Here is a 14,449-nt window from a genome sequence, read left to right on the forward strand (position 1 = left end):
ACACATGAACACCAAGATGTAAGGTGGAAACCCAATGTGGGTGAAAACCACCTGCTGCAAGTTGTCTCTATCTTTCTTTAATATGAAACTTCAGTTTACAATCTTTTGTACTGGTGCAGCCTTATACCAGTACGCAGGCTACAACCTGCAGAAGGCTACAACCTTCTCTCGTTCTCCAAACTTCCTTGGAAGGGAGCTCCAACCCCCTTTGCTCTTGTACTAGCCAAGATACTAGTACGTAGGTGCTGACCTACAATCTTCTTTCCTTCAGGTACCACCTTTCATACATTTTCAGACTGGATATTCCTGAAGCACAACATTACAATCTGTAGACCCCAATTCATTCAATTTTCACAACAGATCATTGAAGCATAAAACAACCAAACTTTGAATCACTGAACCACTGAACCCTGTCAATCACCAGTTACCAGAACACAGAGCAGACTACAGAACTCTGCAATAACAGTCAGACCCCACTGTAAACCCAAAATCAAGCTTCAAAAGATATACGCTACTTCAATGAGCAAAACCCGCGTATACACGCGCTTTTGCCGAAGCCAACCTGCGTACAGATCTAAAAATAAATTTTCTCAATTTGCAGCTGTACCAGACATCAGTTAGACCCAGAACATAACATTGCGACAATATGCAGATCTAGAAATACGCATAATCACCCATATCATGATAGTGCATTTCAAACCATTAGATCCCGATCTATCCTTAGATCTAGTCTTCCATCAACCGATGTGATCTCTCCTTGGCTTAGATCAAGCAACCCAGCACCTGCATATCAGATCTCTTTCTCTCTTAGATATTCAAGCCTTGTCGAAAGATGTGTTTGCCTAATGATCTTCTTCTCCTTATATAGCCTTAGGCCTTGCTCAATACCAAGAGCCAAAACCATAGTAACACAATACCATCAACTTCAAAACTAGGGATCGACACGCCCGTCGAGACACAATGGTCCGAAATCATAGGCACAACTTCCAAGGACTAACCACCATGGACCAAAAGGTACTTTTCCACATACACGCGCTTTTTCTGAATCCAACTAGCGTGTACACGCGACTTGAGCTTAACGAACCTGCGTATATGAACTTCCTTGGCATGCTGTACTAAGATCTGTCTTTTGATTAAGTTGCCATCACCTGTACCAACCTCTGAACACCTGTACCAACCTCTGAGTGAGTTGCCATCAAGGACAACACTTGAATCATAATGCCAACAAAAGCGTCATAAAATTCATTTAATTCGGAATAACATTTTCCCCTTTTTATTTTGAGTTGATCAAGTAATCCGCAATTGTGGAAGAAAGTCAATCAAAACCTCGTTGTTCATGGAGACTAACGAGTTAACTGTCTTTGACTCCTTAAACGAAACCATCCTGGGCAAGGCATTCTCATTTAACTGAGTCGAATTCACCTGATTTATTTGAAACTTGTGTTTCAACATCGTCAGAGACTATAGTTACTCCAATTATTTCTGGTACATCTGCCTTTACTGAAGAAGTTCCGCAGTTACAAGAGGACATGAGAACTGATCCTAGTGTAACGATAGACACCTCTATTCCTAAAACAACTCCACCTAGGGCTGATTCAAAAGGTGTCACCCCTCCAACATCTGTCGCTGTAGAGTCTGTACCTTCTTCGGCACCAGAAATATTTTACGGACTTGACGGTCTACCTCTTCCATCTGGATTGATTGCTATAGAAGAGATAGTGGAGGATCTTATACCCAATACTGCAGTGCATTTTGGAACTAGTATCCACTTACATCCTTCTACTACAGAAGTTACTTTTTTTTCATCGCAAGTTCCTGTCGAACCGCTAGGAAATCGTTTGGATAGACTAAACATGTCTGAACAACCATCAACATCTAGGACTGTGCCAAATGAAACAACTACGGTAGAGCTTCCTGCTACCATTCTTACAATGATTGCTGGTATACCATCTATCCCAGCAAGTTATCAACAACAAGCCGGAGTCCAATCAGGGACTGTTTCGACGACATTGTTAGTTCCCATTTCTTCATCTGGACTCTCATCTGGTATTTCTTATGTTGAAACTCAACAAGTTAATCCAATGTGTCTTCAAAGGCCAATCTACCCTTTAAGTACTGGATTACCACCATATGGGGGGCAGTATGCCTTTTCATTGTTCATTCCTGTAGAACAACCATATGGGAGTTTACAACAAAGTTTAGGTCAAAATGGTTACATCAAACAGTTGGGTACTAATACTGCCTCAACAACCAAGGGTTGTATATTCAATGCAACCAGTCCATCTTGTGTCGAATATTCTACACCTACTATTATGACTGTATCGCAAGTACAAGCGCTATCTGTTGTATGCCAACCTCAAGTTTCTCAGGTTGCAGTACAACAACCTCTCGTCCTAGCGATTCAATCACAACCTCAGGTTAGTGCCTCCTCATCTGGAGCAAATCAGGCTCAAACAAGTACTATGACTCCACATCTAGGTCAATCATCCAGTATTGGACAACAACAAATGGTCCAACAACCATGGCTGGTTCAATATCAATAACCGCAATTCCAGTGATCATACCAAGGACCTGAGCAACAAGTCTTTGTAAGTAATGGGCAACCACATTTCCAAAGAATTTATCAACAACCATATTATAATGGTTATGCCCATCAACCTTATCAGAGTTATCAACATCAAATACATTATGCTGGTATGCAAAGACCCACTGCTCAGGCGATCCCATCTTATCCTGGGTACGCTTCACCAAACCTGAATCAACAATTGCCTTTTGTCGCAACGTTGGAATTACCATATCTGAATCTGCTAACAAATGATCCAATTGCTTACACCCCTTGGTGGTCGGCGATTCCTCATAAACTTCCATCAGATATTCCTAAATTCAATGGAAATCTAGGTGAAGATCCATCGAATCATGTGATGACCTTTCATCTGTGGTGTTCGTCCAACACTCTCAATGATGATTCGATTAGACTTCACCTCTTTCAGTGAACGTTAACTGGTCTTGCAGAAAAATGGTACATAGAATTGCCTAGAGCTTCATTCGATAACTTCAGCGCCCTTGCCACAACCTTTTTAACCCATTTTCAGCTACCCATATGGTACGAAACAGGAACGGAGCTTCTTACCAATTTTAAATAGACGACAACCACTCAAATATCTGATCATATTCATGAGTGGCGATGTCATTGTCGGATGGTAAAAACATATGTTCCTGATCAGCTGCTAGCTGAATGGTTTATTAAGTCATTGTTACCTTCTATTACAGAAGATGTGGCTAAAGGGGGGGTTATCACTGAAGAGAAAGTCTTTGCTCGTGCACAATATCTAGACTTGATCTATACTTAGTCTGGCATGCTCTATGACAAAATTCTTGATGCTCCTAGAACATAGTTTTCTGTTCTTCCTCCTCCTAAATCAAGCAAAGACTCTCATGCTGGCAATGGCTTGATAGGCACAACCAGCGCGAAAATCGTGAAGGCTGCATCTAAGAAATCCCTTGCAGTTTCTAGTCAAAAAGCAAATGAAGAACCTCTTGCCTCAGAGGTTAATGCCGTATCATTTGACAAGGGCAAAAATCCAAAGCAACCAGGGGGCAAGAAGAAAAGGAAAAATAATAAGAAGAAACAGGAAAATTCACCTCTTGAAAAATCTTCTGAAAACCCTACTGGGCAAAAGAAACCTCGTTATCCATGTTACATATGCGACGACGAGCATTTCACGAAAGATTTTCCACATAAAGCTAAGGTTATGAAATTATAAAAAACTTCAAATACCCCAGCGGTGTTGACTAATCCATTTCCAAGCCCAGAAACAAACCTGGTCGCTAGTGATCATGCTTCCCCATCCCAAGTGCTTATGCTATCCATCTCAAAATAGAAAAATGATGCTTTGATATCAACAAGGAATAAATATTATGGAAATCGACAATCGTTGAATGACAACGCTACAGATCAACAAAGCAGTTCGACAACAACTTCGTCAGAAGTTGTTCCACCAATCATTCCTGAATTAAAAATAAAACTGCCGAAGGGATTAGTACGTAAATCGACGTTTAATCCTCATGCTCGAGTAGCACAGAATTATAATATAGTGGAGGATCTAGCCCAATTTCCATCCGCTCTGTCGACACTTGAAGTATTGTAGAATTACCCCTCCCAAAAGAAAGCTTTGTTATCAGCGATAGGTGGGATTGATCTAGCAGATTCCAATCTAGTGGCCTTTAATCATAAAGGATACAAACCTCAGTTACTAGCCCAACTACCTTTCCTCATACAGGTAAAAACCCTCAAAAAAATTGTTCATCGAACAATCATTGATGAGGGGGCATCTACCTGTATTATGTCAATGAGTTGCTAGAAAACTTTAGGCTCTCCACCCTTGTCACGATCATAAACAACATTAAAAACGTTCGATGGAAGAACATACACGCCGTATGGAATATTAAGTAACTTGCAAGTCGAACTGGGGGTCAAGACAGTAGAAATTGAAGTTGAGGTCATTGATGGAAACCTTGACTACAATATCTTGCTAGGAAGGCCCTGGATTTATGCTATGGCTGCTGTTGTGTCAACATATTTTAGAAAGATTGCATTCCCCTTCCAAGGCGGAATTACAATCATTGACCAACTGAACTTCCTCCCCAACAGATCGCAAGTTACCGGAAGCATTCCATTGATCCATGGAAGCTCTATATCGCTTCAAAATATCGAAGTAGGTCTCCTAAAAGACCCTTCCTTAATGGATACTTTTGCCCTTCCACCTCCAAGTAATCTGGCGGAAGTGGCCACAGTGGAAACCTATCATATGATATCTTCTACATCATCAAAGATTAAGAAGAACTCTGACCATTTTGATAGTGTGGATCATCGCGAGGTATTACCCCCAAGCCCTACCATACCTACATCATTTGACGATCAATTCAGTGATGTTGTACATTATGTACTGGGGGCATTGGAACCAGATCTTTCCTTCATGACCCCTTATGAGTTGTGATCAAAGGTTTCCAGAGGATAGTTCGTTGACTGGTGTCAACCTCGTTAAAAATTGAAACAAGGCTAAGCAAAATTCCAAGTCGAGTCTTTCACTTGATCTCATAAAGGAACCTTCATTCCATCCACCTAATTACCGCGAGTAGTCTGGTGAATGTAACGAAGCTTAGGGGGCATGCACCCTTGTCTATTTTGCAGACAAACCCAACTATAGAGATAAGTTTCCCTGTAAGTTACGTGATCGGTGCGGGTGACCTTTCACCTTTGTCTATTTGGCAGACAAAGTGCATGAAGTATTTTGTCTAAGTATTGACAAAAAATCATCCTGCTTAACCAAAGTTAGTTTCCATATGGTTACTGAAGACTTTTTTTTTTATTCTGGGGGCATGCAAACCTTTTTATACAAGAAAAAATGACCAATTTCATTATTTAGATTTTTAGCATTTTTTCTTTCCTTTTTAGCTTTATAGTTTGGTCGTTCCTAGCTTACATAAAAAGGAACACGAGCATTTTTATGCAAAGTTCAAGCTCGTTAAAAAATAAACCTCGCCACGAGCAGTTTTACGCAAAGTTCAAGCTCATTAAAAAATAAACCTCGCCATGCGTAGTTTTACGCGAAGTTCAAGCTCGTCAAAAAATAAACCTAGCAATGAGAAAATGTTTCCATAGAGTTCAAGCTCATTAAAAAATGAACCCCACCTCCGGTAACCATTTTGATCACATGACTATCAGCTTTTGAACCTTGGTCGTGTTCTTACCATAACCTCCACTCTTTTTTAGCCAATCATACACCTCCATTTGATTGTTTACCCTTTTGAGGAACAGCTGCAACGAGTGAATCTATTAGCCACCCTCTTTCCACTGCCATGATTGGAATGTTCCAAACTTTACCTGGAACCAGTTGCTATCCAAAAAATCACTCGTTCCTCAAAAGACGAGGCTCCTTTAAGCTCTTTTCATTTGACTCGTAAAATATGAAAAGATTGCCGAGCAATTGGCCTCTCCAGCTCATTAAAGTGACCGGAAGTGCCATCCCTCCTCTAGATTTTAATCTTTTTGGACCTAAGGGATTATTACACAAAAATATCGAGTTCTTGTCTTTTTCGGCTCGTTAAAAATATCGAAAAGTCATTCCTTTCGTATTATTTTTTACCTTTTTAGACTTAAGGGATTACATTACAAAAAAATACCACTGGAGTTGCCTTTCCGTCCTTTTTACACTCTCTAAAATTGAAAAGGACCAAGTTATCTTTGTCATTAAACTTGTTAAAACAATAGCGACAAACTTGTCCATGCAGACAAGAGCGAGTTTCACTGTCGCTAGGTTCATTAAAACATAGTGACAGGTTTGCCTGAAGGGAAAATTATAGAACAAGCATATGTTATCCTCCTCAAGCTTAACAAAAATAAAGAGGTACTGGTCAGCAATGACTGGGAAAAAAGTGAAGAAAACTTGAATAGCTTCATTGGTAGCATGTTGCTCTTGAACATGACACTTTCACTTCGTCACTATGATTGAGTCGGGTTGGGTTATTCCATTCACCGGTCATATCACCATTGGTCCACCATACCATCCACCTTGGTGTTAACACTACCAATCCATTTCAGTGTCACCGATATGTTCAAGAGAAGTCGCTCAGAGAATTCACCAACCTAGCCAACGTCTCATCCACTGCAATACCTTCACTCTCCACCTTTCATGATCGCCACCCTGAACCTTATATCATCAGATTGTTTTCACCTCCACAAAATCATTTGTTCTGTTCCGTGTCGTAGATGTGGGATTCATTAAGGCCCTCCTACGATTGGTCACTTATTATCAACATCAACTAATTATCCAAGAAGTTGACTTAGGGAAACCCCTTTTAGTACTTTGAAGCTTGTATGCCTCAATGGCAAGTTTCTCACTTCCGGCGACAGGTTTACATCAATGGCCTTCGACCAAAAGATTTTACGTGGTGTTCGACATTAGCTCATGTATTCACACCATGTGAGTTGTACTGTAGTACCTTGAGGGTCATCATCATTATCGGTGATTCCTCTCGCACTTGTTAACGGCTTACATCATTGGCTGGTAATCAGGCGATGTCTTTCCATGTTCGACATCAGAACATATTTTCACATGGATCGACTTGTACTTCAGGTGAAGATTGAACAAGTTTGAAGACCCTAGATCTAGTTTCATCCATCTGGGCTGTGATATATTCAGGAAAATAAAGACATAAAATGTACATCATTGCTGCACAGATAATCATCCAAACTAAAGGATGATGGCTCTACCAGAATCATCAGTCTGCCACATAGACGATTGTCTATCTTATGTACATGAATATGAATTTATAAAGCTGAGCATGGGAATGCCCGCCTCAGCTAGATCATAAAAATATTGTGAAGATAATGTATTGTATTGTATCTTATTATAGGTCACCTTCAAGTTTGAAAAGCTTCAGATCCTTATTATAAAGCATTTCACCCGACATCAAAAGGATTTACGACCTCATGCTTTAGGGGGCAACTATTATAAACATATTTGGGAGCTGCAACCCCAATCACATATGTCCATAAACGAAGGGCTTCTAAACTGCTAAAAGCGTTGTTTCATACCCTAAAGGAACAAGGTCAGCTGATTACATCATCTCCTAAAATTTCTCCATGAAAAACTACTCAGAACTAGCCAAAATAGGACCATACAGACTGCTCCATGCATAGGGTGCGATGCATCTCACCTATTACACATGGGGGGTGCAATGCATACTAGAAATCCCTTTTGTAGGGTGTGATGAGTGAGAGTAGACAAATGGTCGAAGTAGTTTGCTAGGTGGAAACCCAAAGAATTTTCTAGAAACTGCTCATATGACACTTGCCTCTCTGAATTCACCCAGGGATGAGTAGGAGATCTGAAATCGCCAAGTGGAACCAAGAACTATCAATGAAATGACACTAATCAAAATCCTAGAAGCTGACTCACTCTCCTGTAAACATCTATATATGGATCCCTCATCCAAGAGATCCAAAGGCTGGAATTTTTTAATTTGCAAGGAAGTGCTGTTGGTTTCTCTTTGAAGACATTGTTGGGTGATCTTTCTTTGGATGAGATGAAGAGGACTTTCATGCAGGAAGGATGGTGCTGGGTCAGACCAATGGGTTGTAATCCTCTCTTCTACTACTTCTATCAATAAAGCTATTTGAGTTTTCCTCCATATTCTTGTATATCTCTGAATCTTATATTGATATATGCATTTGTATGGTTAATATACATCTGATCCTATATTGTTTATGGTTATAGATCTCCATGCTTTGATGGTATTATGCTGCTTTGACTCTACAGGGTTTCTTTGAAGTGGGACAAGTAAGGAAGGAGTGGTGAATCTCTATCAAAAGAGGGAGGAAACAAGCAAGGAGCCAAGCGAAAGACTAAGGTTGGTACTCTCTACTTCTCTCTCATCTATCTCTCATAAAGGAAAACACAAGTAACTTTAATCTATTTGTTTCTAAGATAGCTACCCATCTTAGTGGGACTAGCAACTCTGAATAGACACTAGTTTTCCCGTTAACACTTGGTGCATGCATTTCTCTAGAAGAATCACTGAGTGTCTCCTCATTTCGATCATAGGAAGGATCTGACTCCATGTTTGCTGATGCTTGAGTTTTCTTTGACGAGTATGAAGAGATTTATGGTGTCTTTAGGTTTCTGTTGTCAAGGATGAGAATGTATAAGGGATTGTGGAGGGCAAGTGTATGAGGGGTTTTGGGAATGTTTTTGACATGATTTTAGGGAATAGAAGGGTTTAGGGAATAATATTTAAGCTTTGGGGCAACAGTTAGGGTTTGGGATAGTGGGATTAGGAATTTAGAATTAGTAAACTTAGGGATATGGGGATTGGGGGAATGGGTTGATGAAAATGTAATGAGAGGGAAAAAAGGAATGAGGGAACGAAAGAGTGAGGGAGTGAGAAATGGCTAGGAGTGGAGTTAGCAACAAAAAACACAAGTTGTAAATCTTATGCAATTGTTTTTGACAAAAATTGCAAGGAGGTAGGGTTTCAAGTTTTTCTCATTAAATCATCATAAAAACCAAGAGAAACTCATTCACTGATCATGGAGGAATGTTTGAATTACTTGAGCAACTGAAGATTGAGCAAATTTGGCAGTTTAGGAGGTGGTTGTGGATGAAATCGGCTTCCAAACCCTGTGTGCCGCGCCACAAACCTAATGCACTGCGCCACTTCAATGCGCTGTACCTGTGTAATTTTTATACTGAAGAGTGCAGCCCAATGTGCCGCACCAGATGGATGTGCCGTGCCCACGACCCAATGCACCGTGCCCCTGAAATTTGCCAAAGTTGCTGTGATTTTTCTCTTTGGCTTCAACACGACCTTTCTCTTGTTCACTCTTTCTCCTTTAGATGCAAATGAACTCTTTAAACATAACAAATGGTTTATATACAAAGTATTTTAATTTTTCGCTTATAAAAACCCACTTTGTAATGTTTGCCTTTGACTTGCTTTTAAAACTCTGTTTTTGGGCAGTTTGCTTTATTTTTTCCTTTGATGAACTGAATGCTTTGACTTTTTGTTTGCCTTGCAGGTGATGGAGTTCCAGAGGCTTGGCAAGGTGACTAGGGTTGCCACTGAGGTTATTACATATGAAAAAAATGAAATGACATCAAATTTATACATGAAAACATAAAAAACTTATTCTTTTCCTCAAAACAGGGTTTTCAGGAAAAATCAATGATTGAGCATGTGATTATGGAAATTATTGTTGTTGAAACTTTATTTGACCTCCTCGTGCACTTTCTGATCATTATTGAGCATTTTGAAGACCTTATTGATGAAACCCTAGACCTAATGAGACCTAAAACCCTAAAAATTACTTTTACAGATTTAAAGACAAAAATTGACTACAGATGATCTAGATGAATGAAAAGGGGCCAGCAAATGAGGGAAAATGTATAATAAGCCACTACCGTCAGATGATCCATGACCCTAATGGAATGCAGTTGATTAGGTGAGACACCTAACATGCAATGCAACAAGAGAATTTGATCACTGACGAAGGGATGAAGATACTGACACTAACAAGGTTAAAAGAGTCAAATTATTTCACATAAGGATAACTTCTAAGCAAAAAAAATAGATATATTATTTGACAGTGGATCACAGAAAAATTTAATATCTAAAGAGTTTGTTAAGAAATTGGATTTGGAGACACAGAATCATCCAAGACCATACCCATTAGGTCGGCTAAATAAAGAGAGTCAGATTAATGTCACAAAGGAGTGTCATTTAAAATTTTCCATCACCGCTAATTACATTGATGAAGTGGATTTATATGTGATTCCAGTAAACATATGTGGAGTAGTGTTAGGGAGTCCTTAAATCTATGATCATGATGTAGTGTTTCATAGGAAAGAGCATAAATATCACCTTAAGAAAGATGGGATTGAATACATTGTCAGGGCACATAAACTCAAAACACACTTGGATTTAGTTATTGTTAATCAGATGAAGCGATTAATAAGTTCAAGTAAGAGATATGTACTCATGGTTGTAAAAGAACAACATAAGGATCAACATGATGCTTTTTCAAGTTGTGAATCTCAGTTTAAAGATAGATTGGTTAAAATGGTAGATTCTTTTCAAAGTCTATTTAAAGAACCAAAACATCTTCCTCCTAAACAAGAAATACAACATGAGATACAATTGATGTCTGATGCCCCTCTTCCTAATGTCGGAATGTATCACATGTTAGTTATAGAGAACAAAGAAATAAAGAAAAAAATACGAGAGTTCATTGAAAAAGGTTTCATTTGACCCAGTTCATCTCCATGTGGTTCACCCATAATTTTGGTTCCTAAGAAAGCGGGACATGGAGAATGTGTGTCGACTTTATGGCCTTAAACAAAATCACAATAAAAAACAAGTATCCTCTTTCGAGGATAGATGATTTACTTGATCAACTGAAAAACAATGTTTATTTCACTAAGTTTGATCTGTGTAGTGGGTATCATGAAATTCGCATTGCATAAAATGACATATGGAAAACTGCATTCAAAACTAGGCAGGGACTATTAGAATGGTTAGTAATGCCTTTTGGTTTATGTAATGCTTGAGCAACTTTCATGCGGGTTATGAATGATGTATTCTGCCCATACATTGATAAATTTGTCATAATCTACTTAGATGATATCCTAATTTTCAGTTCCAGTATGGAAGAGCATGTTAGGAATGTTAAGCAGGTCTTCGAAGTGTTGTATAGGGAAAAATTGTACCTTAAACTTTCCAAATGTGAGTTTGGGAAACTTCATTGAATTATCTTGGTTACATAGTTGGAGGTGGTAAATTTAAAATAGATCCTGCTAAAATCGATGTGATTGTTAAATGGCCAAGACCACAGAATGTGACTAAAGTTAGGAGTTTTATACGTGTAGTTCAATATTGGAGAAAATTTATTGCTCAATCTTCTTTGACTGCATCACCGTTACATGCTTCAACAGGTTCTAAAGTTTCCTTTCAGTGGGGAGGGAAACAACAAAAATATTTAGATACACTTAAGCAGAAATTTGTCACAGCACCAATCTTAGCTTTACCAGATCTTCAACAGCTATTCAAAATTGAAATAGATGCCAGTGGTTATGCAATGGGTGCAGTTTTACTTCAAAATGGAAACCAATTCATTTTCAATCTGAAATGTTTTCTAAAACAGTTATAAATTATCTGACATATGATAAAGAACTGTTTTCTTTGGTTGAAAGCGTAAACAAATGGAAACACTATTTAATGGGTAAGGAAACAATGATTCACACAGGTCATCAGCCACTTCAGTACCTTCAGTCTCAGACTAAGTTGCAAAAATCTCGTCATTACAGATGGATGGGATTTCTTCACCAATTTCACTTAGTAATTAAGTACAAGAAAGATGTAACAAACAAAGTAGCTGATATGTTGTCTAGACCATCTTTGAATGCTTTAGTAGTGCTGCAGAATAGTTATTTAAAACATGAAAGTTATATAGAACAATATAGTATCGATGCTGATTTCAAAGATATTTATGAATCACTAACTCATGGTACTCAGGTGGAAGAAGTCAATTATCATATTCATGATAGGTTGTTATATCATCTGGGTAAGTTGTGCATACCATAGACAGAAAGGGCACATGTTATTTGGGAAGCACATTCTTTTCATATTTCAAGACATTTTGGTGTAAGAAAGACAATGGCACAAATTCAAAGGTATTGTTACTTGCCTCGTATGCATGAAACAATTGTTAAGTACATTAAAGGATGTGTGATGTGTTCAACTAGCAAGCCAAGCAATCAAAAGATTGGTTTATACATGCCACTTCCAGTTCCTTTGCGACCATAGGACAACATTTCCATGGATTTTGTTCGACTCCCTATGTCGAGGAGAGGGCATGATTAAATGTATGTTGTGGTTGATAGATTCAGCAAGATGTGAATTATTGTTCCGTGAAAAAATAAAGTGACTGTCGAACAGACTGCACAAATGTTCTTTCAACAAGTATGGGTCATTTTGGGTTGCCTGCTTCCATTATTTCTGATCAAGACACTCGTTTTGTAGGATATTTTGGTCCACTTTGTGGGGACTCATGGACACAAAGCTAAAGAAGAGAAAAACTTTTCATCCACAAACGATGGATAGACAAAAGTGGTGAACATGATAATCATACATACCCTCCGAGGTTACTACAGTAAACATCCTAAGTTATGGGATGAACCTTTACCTTATGTGCAACGTGCTTACAATCGAGCCTTACATTCTTCGACTAATCGATTGCCATTTGAAACATGTTTTGGGTAGATATTTGAAACATGTTTTGGTTATCTACCAAAGTCACTGATGGATTTCATGTTCGGTGAAGAAGATAAAGTGGGTGGACATGATGATGTAAATAATGTAGTTAAGTTCATTCAACATATACAACAAATACATGAAGCAGTGCAGAATTAGTTAGAGAAGTGTCAGGGCAAGTACAAAATGGGCCATGACAAGCATCGAGTGGATCATCATTTTCAGGTCGGTGATCAAGTATGGTTGTATATTAGTAAAGACAGGTTGAAAGGTGAAGGTAAGAAACCAAAACCCATCAGGTATGGACCTTTCAATATTGTTGGAAATATTGGAAATAATGCATTTCGGTTAGATTTACCTCATTACATGCATATTTATTCAGTTGTAAATGTCGAAAATCTAAAGTTGTATGAATCTCCAATGATCATGGATCCAGAGGAAGATACACAGATTCCTACTATTGATGATTTGGCACCTGAGTATATGAATGAGTTACAGGAAGATATCATATTGGATAGGAAGGTTCGATCTTCAAGGCATGGAGATGTTGAATATCTTCGAGTGGGACTCAAAGGAATGAATCTGAGTAAGGCAAGGTGGATGGAGATCGAAAGAGTGAGGGAGCTGTACCCTCACCTGATATCTGATTAAAGAAAATTTTTGTGGTCCAAAAGCTTTCAAGTGGAGAGGATTCATCCAGGAGGATCTTGTCAGTCCAGTTTGTGCAAAGAGTCCAATTCATCTTCAGCTTCATCACCTTCACCAGTGTTATTCAGTTCTTCATGGTCTATGTTAGGGTCCTATAATAATAGGATTCATAATTTTTGAATTGGCTATAATTGGTCTTGTAATATTGTACATACTTTCTCCTTCTGCAAAATGTTTTTCATATTAAAAATTAAAAAATGTAAAGAGGGTATGTCCTAAAAGAAATATCAAAGGAAAAAAAGTAAGAAAATATCAAAAAAGTGAAAAAATATGAACCCCAAACAAAAACAGATCATGAAAGTATGCAAGTCTAAGTGCCACTACTTTTTACTTTCCTGTGAAAAATAATGGTTGTGTGTAGCTTGTTATAAATGCCACAACCCATGATAGTCAAATAGTTTAATTTTGACTACTTCATGCTTTAAATTTCATGTTTATAGATAGAGAATAAGGATCTAGCCAAAGTATTTAATCTTAGCAGATCAGTAGTTAGATAGAGAAATAAGAATGTGCTCATAAGCTTAATCTGAGCCATTGGAAGATATAAGGTTAGAATTATATAGTTTTCTTTTCAAAAGAAAAAGGAAAGAAAGGGTCTGCTAGCTTAAATGCACCCAATTAAGTGAAGAAAAAATGTTAGGGTAAGTAAAGGGCAAGTAGAAGAAAGGTTGTAGAAGTACAAAGTTGATTGAAGCATAAGAACATTTATCATGCTTAATCCAAGATTTCAGTGTGCAGGAGAAGTTATGAGAGTTAAAATATGTTCACAAGTTGATTTGGTTAATTTCCTCTCGTTTCATTTCACCCCCCACTACATACTTACTAATTTCCCCATTATCCCATCATTTCTTAAGAAAATAAACTTTTTCCCTTCATTTTCACCCTTGCCCCTTGGTTTCACACATTTCCCTAGCAAATTACCCTCCAAAGT

The sequence above is a fragment of the Pinus tabuliformis genome, chromosome 5_1 (genome assembly GCF_031772625.1).
Source record: "Pinus tabuliformis cultivar Carrire ecotype Pingquan chromosome 5_1, CPIR1, whole genome shotgun sequence".
In the NCBI taxonomy this organism is placed as follows: domain Eukaryota; kingdom Viridiplantae; phylum Streptophyta; class Pinopsida; order Pinales; family Pinaceae; genus Pinus; species Pinus tabuliformis.